The 15,399-nt window shown below is 31.8% G+C and overlaps 1 pseudogene; it reads left to right on the top strand.

The window, feature by feature from the left end:
• The first annotated feature begins 3,580 nt into the window (after positions 1–3,580).
• LOC150036978 (uncharacterized) lies at positions 3,581–8,653 on the top strand (annotated as a pseudogene).
• The last annotated feature ends 6,746 nt before the right edge of the window (positions 8,654–15,399 follow it).

Raw genomic sequence — 15,399 nt, 5'->3', positions numbered from 1 at the left:
TTCTTCACGTAATCCTTTTCTTCTTGAACCTTCCTTGAGAAACGCATGACACCACCACAAGTGAGACCTTTATATTCTCTGTAGGGGATGAGAATTCTCAAGATTTGTGGTCTCTAAGTTTTGAGAGAGGAATTAATAAACTATCACAATTCCCAAAGACCTCTCCCTGTGAAGAAGATGAAAAACCATATCTATCTAACTAACTTCCCCACTCTCCACTTAAAAACTAAGAGAGAGAATTAAGGGGAGTGAACTTATTTCTCTCCCTTTAAATTCAAAATTAAATTAAAAAGTTATTTAAGTAATATATATATATATATATATATATATAATAACTAACTTATTATATGTATATATAACTATATGTTAAATCAAATATAACACATAACCTATAGTTTATATTATATCAAATACAATATAACCTATACTTTTTAATTCTCTCAATCATTTGTAATATTTAATATAAATCAAATTTATACTAAATTTAATTATATGAATCCAATCCATATAATTAATATTTGAATCATATTCAAATATTTAATTCCTCTCAAAATAAACTTTATACTATAATGTATCGAATATATTATGTTAATTATATCACATATAATTGATTTAAATTAATTATATCATATATAATTAATTTTCTCCATTAATTTGAATAATTCAAATTAATCCAAAATTAATTCTCAATAATCTTACAGAGGGGACCTTATGGATCTGTAGATTGAAGCACCAATGGTACTTGAATAATTAATTAAACTCTTTTAATTAAATTATTCAACATCCATTAATTGTCGATCACTCTAATTCGCACTATAGATATATTTTTATCTCCATTGGATATAATTAATCAATAGTGCAATAACCCTTCACAAATTGCTCGTAAGTACAAATGGGCCAAAATTACCGTTTTGCTCCTATAGTTATATCTAACTCCTTAAGTACCACTAATCCCTCTAATAAAAAATAATCCATAGTCCATCTATAACTAAAACCTCTCTCGGACTAAGAGATGGTGTGAGTTTAAAGTTTGTATGAGGATAGTGTATAATTATTTTAAGTTTAAGTTGGGTTTTAAGTTCTATATTGAATTTGAGATTGAAATGTGTAAATATGAGTTGGTTTGTTTCAATTTGTTAATGTTCTTAAGTTGAGTTCTAAGTTTTATATTCATTTTGAAATTAGTACATGGATATTGAGCATTAAAACTATTTAAATTTGTATTTTGTAGATATCTCGAGATTTAAGTTGAAGATGCATCTCCTGACGAGCTAAGTTAGGTTGTAGAATTGTATTTTATAGGTACTTTTGTAGATATTATGTAATGTTATTTCGGGATTAAGAATTTATGGATATTATGTAATGTGTAAGATAAATCTTATTAGTAGTTGTTTATTTGATAAATTTGTAAGATTCAAAAATGTTTTGTAGATATTATTTAATATTGTAGACATCTAACTAATTTTATTGGTTTTATTTTAGTTTATTTGATATTTGTTCAAACAGGTAGGATATTTGTAAAAAAAAAAATAATATTTAGTAAAAAAATAAATAAAATATTATCGATGCCTAAATATATGATCCCGACGGTACAGGCATCGAAAAATCTGTAATTTCATGATTTTTTTTTTTTTACTTTTTTCGATGCTAAAATAGGTCAGTCGGCAAAAAGTACTACAAGAAAAATGAGTTCTCTCGATGCCTAAATCGAGCATCGAGAGTTTGGTTATCGGGAGAGACCGTCTCTCCCGACGCCATAAAGGCCTCTCGGATGTGTTAGCCATCGGGAGTTCCAGGAACTCCCGACGCCCGTCGGGTAGCGTCGGGAGATGGGATCTGGCTTAAACCAGATCCCTTCTTCCCCATTTTTTCCCATTTCTTCCCTAACCCTAACCCGCGCCTCTCCTGTCCCTCCCTCTTCATTTTTTCCTTCCTTCCCCGCTGCGGCCGCCGTTCGTTCGCTGCCCTCCCCCCACTCTTCTCCCTCCCTCTCCCATTTTCCACTCTTTTACTCTGTCGCTGTCGCCCCACTCCTCTCCCTCTCTCTCCCATTTTTCCCCTCCTTCCCCACTGCTGTTGCCCCTTCGCCGCCGCCGTTCCCCACCCCTCTCCCTCCCTCTCCCATTTCCCCTCTTTTTCCGTCGCCTCCGCCCTTCACTGCCGCTCCTCCCTTCAGTCAACAGCTGCAATCAACTGCCTGCTGCCGCCGTCGTCTCCTCGTCTCGTTCAGCCGCCGCCTTTAATCGCCAGCCGTCGTCGCTGGTAATCTTTTCATTTTATTTTCTCTTGTATATTTATTTAAATCATTATTTCACATCCTTTTGTACAAATCATGCTCATTCAAATGTTTGTATCCATTTCTATTGTCGACGTTAATTTAATAAAATTAGATTTCAACTTTGATAAATATTACAATTAATTAACCCACTAATAAAAAAAAATACAATGTGAAAGATTGTGTCAATTTCACTAGATTTCAATAATATCAATTTTGATACAAATTTTAAATTTTAACTAATGCACATATTTATCATCCAATATTGGTGCGTGTCGTTTTTGTTAAGATCTCGTCAATTTTGCATCATATATTTGTTTTACAATTCTTTGAAAGTCTATAAAGTAATTTTATAACGAACATGTCATAACTCGTTAGAGATAAACATTATTACATTCTTTTAAGTTTCAAGTTGATTACAACACTATCTTTATGTCTAAAAAATGATATGATGTTGGTTATTTGGAGCCCAAGCATGAATGATTTAACATTTCGAACTTTCCTTGAAAGGAGAAAGAAAATTAGTACATAGATGCTATGTGCTATTTTTAGAAGGAAAGAATATCTAAGTTAAATTACAAATTTAGTATATGAACTTTTTTATGTTTCTATGTTTGTGTCTAATAATTCTATAAATCTTAAAAATATAAAATAAAATTTTAAACCTCCAATTTGGTACTTAATAGGTCCATAACACATTTGATATTTTAAAAAAGTTTAAAGAATCTACTAGACATAAAACTAAATTTTGTGTCCAATAGGCTTGTAAATTTTAAAAGATGTTGAATAGATGAAAACCCTATATTAGACACAAAATTGAAAGCTTAGAGACGTACTAAATAAAACATTTGAAAGTTGTTAGACAATTTAAACGGTTTAGGGACTTATTAGATAAAAAAGTGCAAGGATTATGTGAGTCTTCATTCATCACTTTTTTTTATAAGATAGTAAATAATAATAATAGTTAATATTTTTTAAAAAAAATTGTTACATAACAATTTTTCATTGAGTAAGTGAGTTGCACTTAAAAAAAAATAGATTAAAAATATATTGTAAAGATGATTAAAAACAGTAGTCTCAAAATGTGCGTTTATTTTGCCTTCAAAAATGAAAATTGTGGAACTCACTATCAATAAAAAAAAAAGTCAAATCCCATATTATAAATTAGTTAAAATTTTAAATACTCTGAACAAACTTGGAAATTTTTAATCAAAGTTCATGCTTAATAAATACTTTGTTCTTTGTCCTCCAATCCAGGATATTGTTTTGGATTACAAGTTGGTCAGAAAATATTTATTTTTAAGGATGAATAAAGAATGGAAACTAAGGAATAAGTTATCAGTGGAGTATAGAGAAAGAGTACCCCAGTTCTTAGATATGGCAAAGTTTAATGTTAATAATTCCGGACGAATAAGATGTCCATGCAAGAATTGTATGAATTCAATTTGGGAAAAGATAGATATTGTAGAATGACATCTATTAACATATGAAATATTTCCCTCAGATTGTGAATGAGTATATCATGGAGAGCCAGTAAACTTATCTAGAAGTCATACAAGTCATTCAATACAAAATGTTGAAGTAGATAGTATAGAGGGTAATGTTGTCGAAGAAAATGAGATATTGAATCTTATAAACGATTTACAAGTTCCAATTGAAAATGAAAATGCAAATGAAGGAAGGATTGAGAATGAAATGTATTTTAATGGTCAAGAAAGAGATACCACGAACTTATTCGAGGATTTAATGACCGAAGCACGTAATGAATTATACCTTGGTTGTTCGCAATTTTCGTCCTTGAACTTTTTAGTGAAGTTGATGCATATCAAAGTTCTCAACGGCTGGAGTAACAAATCGTTTGACATATTGCTGGAATTGTTAAAAGCAGCGTTTCCAGCTGGCACCTCTATACCTACTTACTTTTATGAAGCCAAGCGAAAATTGCGTGATTTAGGCCTAGGTTATGAGTCTATTCATGCTTGCAAATATGATTGTATATTGTATTGGAAAGAGTTTGCAAATTTGCAACAATGCCCCGTTTGTGGTGAGTCTCGGTACAAAGTTAATGATGGCAAGGGTAAAAAAAATACCACATAAGGTATTGCGTCATTTTCCATTGATACCGAGATTAAAACGATTGTTTGCATCAAAATAAGGCGCTTCTGACATGAGATGGCATAAAGATAAGCGATTTGAAACAGAGGATGTATTGCGATATCCAGCTGATGCAGAGGGGTGGAAACATTTTGATCATGAATTTCCTCATTTCGCTTTAGATCCCCGAAATGTTCGTTTGGGATTAGCTTCAGATGGCTTCAATCCGTTTGGAAATATGAGCACTTCTTATAGTATGTGGCCTGTGGTGATAATTCCTTATAATTTGCCCCATTAGAAATGCATGAAGGAAACAAACTTCTTCATGTCTTTGCTCATACCTGGTCCAAAATCTCCTAGAAAGGAAATTGATGTTTACTCGCAACCGTTGATTGAAGAGTTGAAAGAGTTCTGGACAATTGGTGTGCGAACTTATGATTCTGTTATTGGTGAGTTTTTTCAACTATATGCTACCTTATTATGGACGATTAATGACTTCCCTGCGTATGGTGACTTATCTGGGTGGAGTACAAAAGGTTATCAAGCATGTCCAATATGTAAAGAAGATAACTCGTCCTTTGGGATAAGAGGAAAAATATCATTTATAGGACATCAACGTTATCTTCCAGAGAATCATAGTTGGCGTCGAAGTAGACAACATGATGGAAAAGTTAAACGTAGACCTCCACCGGTCGTAATGAATGAAGAAGAGATCTTACAACAAATAAATACGCTAAACTTTTCTATACTTAGCAAACATCCATCGAAGCAAGATAAAAAAAAGAAAACAAATTCTAAACTGGAACGAATTCTAAACTGGACTAAGAAAAGTATTTTTTTTCCAACTTCCATATTGGTTCAGACTATTGTTACGACATAAATTGGATGTAATGCATATTGAAAAAAACATATGCGACAATTTGATGGACACATTGTTAAATATTGAAGGAAAGACAAAGGATATAGTGAATGCTCGATTAGACTTACAAGATTTGAAGATAAGAAATGACCTATACTTGATACAGGTCGATAACAGATTTGTAAAACCACACGTACCATACACATTAACAAATGGTGAATGGATTTCGTTTTGTAAGTATTTGAAATCAGTGAAATTCCCTGATGGATTTGTATCTAACATATCACGATGTGTTAATGACAAAGATGGAAAAATATCGGGGCTGAAAACACACGACTGTCATGTGTTGCTTCACAGACTACTCCCTATTGGTATTCGAGCATACCTACCGAAGAATGTATCCATTACTATTGTTGAGTTGTGTACATTCTTTCGCGACTTATGTGCAAAGAAAATATGTGTAAGTGATTTGAACAGATTACAAGCAGACATCATTGTCATACTTTGTAAGTTGGAGACAATATTCCCACCTGCCTTTTTCGATGTAATGGTATACCCTGTAGTTCATCTACCATATGAAACAAAGTAGTGGGTCCAGTTAGTTACAATTGGATGTATCCTATTGAAAGAAGTTTACGAATATTAAAACAATTTGTATGGAACAAAGCACATCCCGAGGGGTCTATAACGGAAGCATATGCAATGAATGAATCATGGAACTTCTGCTCTCGATATCTAAGTGGGATTGAAATGAGATTCAATAGAGATGAACGAAATGATGATAGCATTCCCGATCACGAGATATTTGGTGAATTTGAATTATTTAGGTAGAGGGTACGACCATTAGGAGCGTCAACTTTATGGACGCTATTAGCGGAGGAAAAGCGTATTGCACATTGGTACATTCTCAACAATTGTAAAGAAATAACAGACTATCGCTAGTATGTTTCAAACTTTCTCCTTTTCTAAATTCTAGGGTAACTCCTTCGATATAACATTTAAATGATCAATTTTGTAGGTAACATTTGAGGTTAATTCATCATGAAGCTCAAAGCGCCTCTGACTTATATATAAAACATCAACGTAAATTTCCCGATTGGTTCAAATCTTAGGTATACATAGTCATTTTATAGGCAACAGTTGAGGGATGATTCATTTTTCATAGTCATTTTTAATGTATAATTAATTATCAGGTTCTACAACGGCGCGAGAGAGAAGATATCTCTGATGATTTCTTTTCACTTGCAATGGGACCTTCGTCTGAGGTGCGCTCTTACAATGGATGCATTGTTAATGGGGTACGGTTTCACACTGTAGAGCGTGATAATCATCGAGCTACACAAAATAGTGGAGTCCTAGTGGCTGGGGAGATTAGTGAGAACGCAAGTGTGGTTAACAATTTCTACGGTGTTGTAGACGAAGTATTAGATTTCCAATATGCGAACACAAGACGTGTTTTCTTGTTGAAGTGTAGATGGTTTGACACAGATAACAACAAAAGTAATAGGATACATATAGATTTAGGATACAAATCGATCAATACATCACACTTTTGGTATGTCGATGAGCCTTTCATCTTTGCTATCCAAGCACAACAAGTATTTTACAGTAATGACATCAAATATGATAGCAATTCAAAAGTTGTTCAAGTAGTCTAAAATAAACAAATATGGAATGTACTAGAAGTGGATGATGTTGAAAATGCACAATCAGATTTACTAGAAATTGTTGGTGGAGTCCGAGTGGATGAAACCATTGAGGAGGTTACTTTATGCAGAGTTGACATTGATCCTATAGTTATGGAAAGACCAATTATTATACATGGTGATCATGACTTCATAAACGATGATGATGAAGAACAATTATCTCCCAATAACAGTTCAAGTGCTGATGAATAATTTGAATTAGATTATGATGATGAGTAAAGATGTATCTACTCAATTCTCTTTTTTTCTAGGTTACACGTATTTATTGTTAATTTAATATTGTTTTGTCTTTTTTGTATTTGTATAGATACAATGTCAACCCCTAATAGGTAACAGGAGGCTGATGAAGAATTCCAGGAGATATATCTAGGCAACACGGTATCTTCTGTAGGTGATACTTCAGGTTAATATATTTTGAAATATATTCTTTAATTGAAATACATCATAAACTATTTTAAATTTTTTATTCCTTAGATAGTAGCTCAGCATCCACTCGTAGGAAACGCGAGCATTCGCAGAACATCGAGTTAGAAAAATACGTCCAAAAACATGGCAAAATTATAATTGTGATAAATGAGGGGGAGACGAAACCGATATCTCAACATTCGGTACGATTTAGTAATGTGATCGGCGTCGCCATGAGATCTACATTTCCAGTAACTTTTGCTGAGGTTCCAAACGAGTTTATAAAATTGACTAAGAGTCAACTATTGGTAAGTAATTATAAGTTTATTCTTTTACAGTCATGAACATCGTCTATGCTAATTCTGCCTTCATTCTTTTGTAGCCTCATTTCGAACTTGATTTGTCCAGTCAATGGCTTAACCGTTTTATAGAACATCAAATGCAAAACTCCTTCAAAGAATTTAGAGCAGATTTGCACAGACATTATAGAAAATGTGGAGATTCTCAGCAAGCACGTGCCAACTTGCCTAGCTGGTTTAAAAATAGGGCAGGAGATTGGTACTTTTTGTGTGATCGCTTTGAGAGTGAAGCGTTTCAGGTAGAATATTTAGGGCGTGTATCATTTGCTGCATTTACTAATATATCACACTATTGACATATATTTTTTTTTTTGTTGAAATGTAGGAAATGTCTATAAAAAACAGGAAGAATAGAGAGAAATTACCGTTCGACCACGTAGGTGGATCGAAGTCATTCCTGCAAATTCAGACAGAGTTGCAGGCAAAGGAAGGTCGAGAAATAAGACGTGTTGACCTATTTAAGGAAACACACTCTAAAGGTGGCAAGTTTGTGAACAAGGCAGTTGAAAATGCACATGTAACATTTTTTGCTTTACTATCGTGTTGTTTTTCATTTTTAACTTTAGTCGCTCATTCTTACCCATTTAATTAATGTGTCTAGCATCAAATGTTGGAATTACAATCCAGCCTTACTCTAGAAGATTCTCAACCACTAACAGGGAATGAAATATGTGAGACGGTTGTGGGTAGACGACCCGGATATTCAAAAGGCCTAGGTTGGGGCCCTAAGCCTAAGTCAAGAAGGAGTAGTATCTCATCAAGCTCGTCATCTACTCAAAGAACGGAGATGGGAATGAAGGAATTGAGAGCCAATTTCCAACAGTCTCAGTCGAAGATTAAGGAACTTGAAGACGTTCAGAAACAAATGAAAGAGAATCATGTAAGACAAATGGAAGAAATGAAAAAAATGATTGAAGACATGATATGATCACAGAGAGGAGATCCATCAAATTAGGTATGATTACTACATTATTTAGTTGTCTAATATGTTGCTATCCTGCAGTTATGGTAGCAAAGTAGTTATGTCTTAAGTAGCTTTATGATAAAGAATTGTTGGCTATCCTGCAGTTATGTTAGCTAAAACAACTGGATTTTGATGTGTTTTTTGTTGTTTTGTCGTGAGGGGTGGGTAGAGTTTCATTACACCCGTCTTGTCCTTGAACTCGGAGTTCTTGTGTATTTATGAATGTTTACGAAGTTTAATATGCTGTGGTGGGGGGCAGGGGTTGAGATTGGGTTAAACCATTTTGGGGACAAAGTTTGAGTTTTATGTGTGTTGTTCTTGTGTGTTTATGAATATTTACGAAGTTTAATGTGTTGTTGGGGGAGGGTTGACATTAGGTTAAACCATTTTGGGGACAAAGTTTGAGTTTTATGTGTGTTGGTCATTGTTTACTCGTTTTGTGTGTTTTTTTATGATCGGGAGGTTACATGTTTGTCATGGGGGGTGGGTAGAGTTTCATTACCACCCGTATTGAAGTTTGAACGTGTTGTGGATGTTTACCGATATAACATTTGAATGTTTTTGTTTTATTGTAGAATACTGTTCGGAGATGAGCTGGGACAATTGTTGAAGATGTTGTGTTCCAGACGTGTTCTAGACGTTATTTTGATTTTATTTCTTTTATGTATTTGTGATATGAATTTTTATGAACTTCTAGTATCGACTTCATTTGGATATTGTAATTTTTTATTTACTTGTTATAATATGGACTTCATTTTCGTTGTTTAATTATGTGAATCTTGATTTGGTTTATTATGTTTTACAGATTATTCAGATCAAATTTTAAAAAATTACAAACGATAGACTAAAAATATTCGATAGACAATTTTCAACTAATGAATGAACTCCCGACGCATTAAATAAAACCGTCGGGAGTTCTGGAACTCCGGACGTATAGAACAACCGTCGAGATTTCCTCTCCCAATGGGTTTCTCCCGACCAAACTCCCGACGACCCTTTATTCGTCGGGAGAGGCTCTCTCGACACGTTTTCCACACTTTTCCGACGAATTGTGACGTCGGGAGAAGTCGTAGTGTACTTCTTTTTACCTAGAAATATTTAGGAGCCTAATTGGAAAAAAATCAAAATCTTGACCTTTTTATTGACACTATAAAAAAAATAGTAGAGGACTTGAATAATGGCCATAGACATATGCACATATAACAAAAGCTAGAGACAAAACCAAAAATTTATCTTATGATTATTTGCAAATCAAAATTTAGGGGGCAATTTTTCTTTAAAAAAAAATACAAGTTTAATCTAGAACTTGTTTATATTTTGTTCGTTAGGTTAAAAATGTCTAACATGTCTCTGAATTTTAATTTTATTTACAATAGGTTTTTAAATATCATATTTTTAGGGTTATTTTCAATCTAGTTTAAAATCCCACCAAATAAAGCTTCACCTTAATTGTGTATGAGGATACCGTTGGACGTAACTTACTTAGTTGACTAAGTGACAAAAGCTAACAAAACTAAATAGGACCTTATGAATGACTTTTAAGTTGCCTATTGGTAGTGCAAAACTATATTGTACCTTTTCAATAGGAGGGACGAAAGGTTAGACTTTGAAAAGTCAATGAACCTTGATCCTTTTATATAGATATGATATTCTCCTTTGGTCGATCTCCTAACATTGAGTGTAGTGACTTCATAACTTTTTCTTAGCATACTAGAATAAAGAAACTTTTCTAAATTTTTTAATACCTTAAACTTTCAATTTCGTTTTTAAGGGATTATGCAATTCTTAAATTTGTAACTAATAGATACTGAATTTTTTTTTTTTTTACATTAGGAATAAAATCTACTCATCTACACAAAATTAAATTAAAAATAAAACACAAAATTCAATTTTATCCTTGCTACATGCATGAGAATTGCTTATCACAAGACTTGAAATAAAATTACCCGCCTCTCCCATTCAAACAAAAGACAAACATATGATATTATATTTAAAGAAACCCACCTTATTTGACAATCATGTGATCGATTAAAACAAGAAACATGTTAGCTGTTTTCTTTTCCCCTTCTTCTTTCTCGTAAAATGAGAATCATGATTAGTAAAAGGCTTCATTAAAAATGGTAAATATAGCTGTTGAGTGAAAATTATGGAAAAAATTCTAGTTCTAAAGTACCAAATTCCATTTGTTCACAGCATATTTATATGGAATTGAATCAACTCATTTGTATTTGCGATTCCAAATATGGTAATAAATAGAAAATGGTGCAAGTAGTCCAAAATAAGCGTGTGCGTGACATGCCAAAAGTAGAAGAACATGAGAATGACTAAGTTGAGTTATTAGAAATTGTGAATAGTATTCCTTGTACAATCAATGAATCAATGAACGATATCAATTTTATGTAGAGTTAATGTTGATTCTATAGTCATAGAATAACAGATAATTCAATGAGTTGATGGTGACTTCATAAATGACGAGGAAGAGGATGTACAATCATCTTCTGATAGGAGTTTGAGTCTCAATGAACATCTTGATATCGAATAATCATGTAAAATAAGTATCTTATTTTTCATTTCACAATTTATGTATTGTTGTATAATATTTGTTTTTCATTTGCACAGGAACAATGGTAGGTCACACTAATAAGGAGGCATTAATGGAATATATAGAGTCCGAGCATATTGGCGCATCATCCTCTATGGGAGAAAATTCAGGTTATTCTATATACACATTTTCTTTTTATAAAAAGATGTATAATTTATATTTAAACCAATGTGTAAACTGACATATAATTTCTTCAGAGTCTAATTCTATGACTAAGGATGACACGTGGTACTCTCGGAATATTGATTTGGATAAACATGCCCAAGCATTTGGAAAAATTCCTATCGAGATCAATCTTGTATGGGAGAAACCAATCTTGTATGGGAGAAACTAATTTGTGATAATGCAACAAGGTTTAGCAATGCTATTGGTACCAACGTTTGGGAACCATTTTCTATTCATTATGGGACATGGAGAGAGGTACCAATAGAATCTAGAGAGCCTATTAAAGTTGATTAATGGTAAGATGGTTATTTGATACTTAACAAATTTTATATATATATATATATATATGCGTATGTGGATATTGGTTTTTTTTTTTTTTTTAAAATTCAGAACCATTTCCAGTTTGACTTGTCCAACCAACTAGTCAATGATTTAATCAATGTACAGATAAAAAAATATGTTTAAAGAGTATAGGTTGGAACTATACAAATATTATAAAAAAATATGCAAGTTCTAAAGAGGCACAAACACACCCACCTGATTGACTTATAAATGCCATCGAACATTGATACTTTTTATGTACTAAGTTGAATCTACTGAATGGAAAGTAAGAACTTTTGTGTTTCTTTTGGTTTACTTACATTGCACTTACTCATTCCCCATTAATTTCTCATTTTATTAGAAAGTGGCGAAGACTAATCAAAAGAATCGGTCGACTCTAAAGTTCATTCGTACAACTGGTTTTAAGATTTTCATACGCATATGAGAATCCATTGTAGAAATAAAAGTATTTCTATATTTGATTTGTAAGAAAATATTATTAATATCTTCTATGTAAATTGTTTTCCAGAAAGGACCCGGCGGTTAAGCAATGGGCCTAGTAGACTTGTTTAAGTATATACACTCTAAGAGTGACAATTCGTTTGTTAATCAGGCCGCTAATGATGCATATGTAAAATTTTATTCCTCAATGTAACTTTATTTATATGCAATTGTCATATAATTATTTATTTAAATTATTGATGTAGAGTCAAATGGTCAAGTTGAGAGAAGCTTCCACCCAAGAAGGATCTGAACCAATATTGGGAGAAGAAATATGCAAGCAAGTGTTGGGCATAGGAGTAGCCTTGGTAGGACATCGAAGCCTAAAAAAAATCAAGAAAGATACATCATTATCGAGTGCATCCTCCTTAAAAGTTATAGAGGAGCAAAAACAAGAGATACAATCCTTAAAGGTTACATTGGCTAGATTGGACGAAATGGAAGAAAGAAGACAAACTGAGATGGATGATATAAAAGTCATGGTCTTACAACTCATGGAATCACAAGGAGATAAATCGAGTTATGTATGAGCTCTTCAACTTTGGTAGTAAACTAATTCAAAGACTGTGTATGTATGTTGTTATCTTGTAGTTATAGTAACAACATAAGCGTATAGTTATGTAAAATATAGTTAGTGTATGGTATATTGAGTTTGTTAATATTTTAAATTGAGTTTTAAGTTTTATATTGAGCTTGAGAGTAATTTTAAGATGGATACATGTTATATTGAGTTTGTGGTTCAAGTAAGGGTTTGACTTTGTTAATATTCTTATGTTGGGTTTGAAGGAACCCTAAGGTCCACAGCGGAAGCGGTGATCGTCTCAATTTCAATTTTATCACTGAATACAAACTTTACAGAACAAAAATTATGCAATCCATATAACTAATATTTGAATCATATTCAAATATCTAATTCCTCTCAAAATAAACTTTATACTATAATGTATCGAATATATTATGTTAATTATATCACATATAATTGATTTGAATTAATTATATCATCCCTCCATTAATTTGAATAATTCAAATTAATCCAAAATTAATTCTCAATAATCTCAGTTGAGCTACAGAGAGGATCTTATGCATCTATAGATTGAAACTTCAATGGTACTTGAATAATTAATTAAACTTAAATTATTCAACATCCATTAATTGTCAATCACTCTAATAAAGACCGACAGTTGCATTCTTCGCAATACAGATATATTTCTATCTCCATTGGATATAAATTGCTCGTAAGTACAACTGGGCCAAAATTACCATTTTGCTTCTATAGTTATATCTAACTCCTTAAGTACCATTGATCTCTCTAATGAAAAATAAGTCATAATTCAACTATAACCAAAACCCCTCTTGAGCCAGGAGAGGGTGTGGGTTAAAAGTTTGTATAAGGGTAGTGTATAATTATGTTTAAGTTTAAGTTGGGTTTTAAGTTCTATATTGAATTTGAGATTGAAATGTGTAAATATGAATTGGTTTGTTTCAATTTGTTAATGTTCTTAAGTTGAGTTCTAAATTTTATATTCATTTTAAGATTATTACATGGTATATTGAGTATTAAAACTATTTAAATTTGTATTTTGTAGGTATCTCAAGATTTATGTTGAAGATGCATCTCCCGACGAGCTAAGTTAGGTTGTAGAATTGTATTTTATAAGTACTTTTGTAGATATTATGTAATGTTATTTCGGGATTAAGAATTTATGGATATTATGTAATATTTATGATGAATCTTATTAGTAGTTGTTTATTTAATAAATTTGTAAGATTCAAACATGTTTATTAGATATTATTTAATATTGTAGACAGCTAACTAATTTTATCGGTTTTATTTTAGTTTATTTGATATTTGTAAAATTCAAACAAATAGGATATTTGTAAAAAAAATAATATTTAGTAAATAAAGAAAAAAAGATATTCTCGATGCCTAAATATATGATCTGACGGTACAGGCATCGGAAAAAACTGTAATTTCATGAATTTTTTTACTTTTTTTATGCTAAAATAGGTCATGTCGGAAAAAAGTAAATTCTCTCAATGTTAAAAATAGGCCACAGTTGGTTTTTTCGATGCTAAAATATTGACGGTCAAAATTCCATCAAAAAAGGTTTTTTCGATGGTTTTTTGACTTCTTCCAACAGTTTCGTCTGTCGAAAAAAGTCAAATTTCTTGTTCAATGTAGCATACGCTTTGAAAATTTTTAATGTGTAATAAGTTAAATTTAATAGGTACATATACATGATTGAATAAATTATTGATTAAAGATAAAACTAATATTCAATATTTCTTGTAACTGTATTTTAATAAGCAACATGTGTTGCAATTTAATTGTTGCTATTGCAACAATGAATACAAATGTTCCAACTTATGCATTGCAATAGGCATATTTGCAACCATTTATAAATATATCAATAGAAAATTGTTGCAATTGTCTACAAGCTTACATCACTTTCTATATCGTCGCAAAAAGATTGTTGCAATATGCATGCATGCAATGATTTTGGTATATGATACTAAAATCGTTGCAATAGAATTATATAACTGCAACATTATCCATAACGTTGTAACATAATTGTTAGAATATACTCTATTACAATATTTATTATAAATGTTGATACTAAAGCGCCTGCAATAGACATTTTGTTGCAGTCGGTAAATATATCATTATTGACAATTGTTGTAATTGTATATAGATTACAAACAGTCACATAATTGTTGGAAGCAAAACGTTATCATACATATCAATTACAACGGTTAGTGGGTGTGTTATTAGAAAGTATTGCAATAGGATAAAGTCTTAGCAACAAATGCAGATTGAGCAAATTAAACATGCATCCATCCGCATTTAAGATTCTTTTTGTTGTAAATCATATACTATATATTATAATCCCATGTGAAAAACTTTCAAAGCATCAGCTCTTCAACCACATTTTATATCTTAGGTTTAAAAAAGGGTCATTTTTTGCACTGAGATGTAGTTGTAAATACCAACCCTAATTTCGCTATTTTTTCCCCTTTTTTAAAAAAATTCAATATATTATCTCAAAATTCAAAGGTTGAGTATTAAACCAGGTAAATATTTTATAACAACATACAAATAACTTGTAATAATTCTAAAAAAAGAGCTAAACACTTTGATTCGAGACTA

This window comes from Benincasa hispida, chromosome 3, assembly GCF_027475165.1.
Source record: "Benincasa hispida cultivar pf3 chromosome 3, pf3_genome.v1.1, whole genome shotgun sequence".
NCBI lineage: Eukaryota > Viridiplantae > Streptophyta > Magnoliopsida > Cucurbitales > Cucurbitaceae > Benincasa > Benincasa hispida.
Note: the sequence above shows the minus strand (reverse complement) of the source record. Positions and strands in the feature narration are given on the sequence as shown.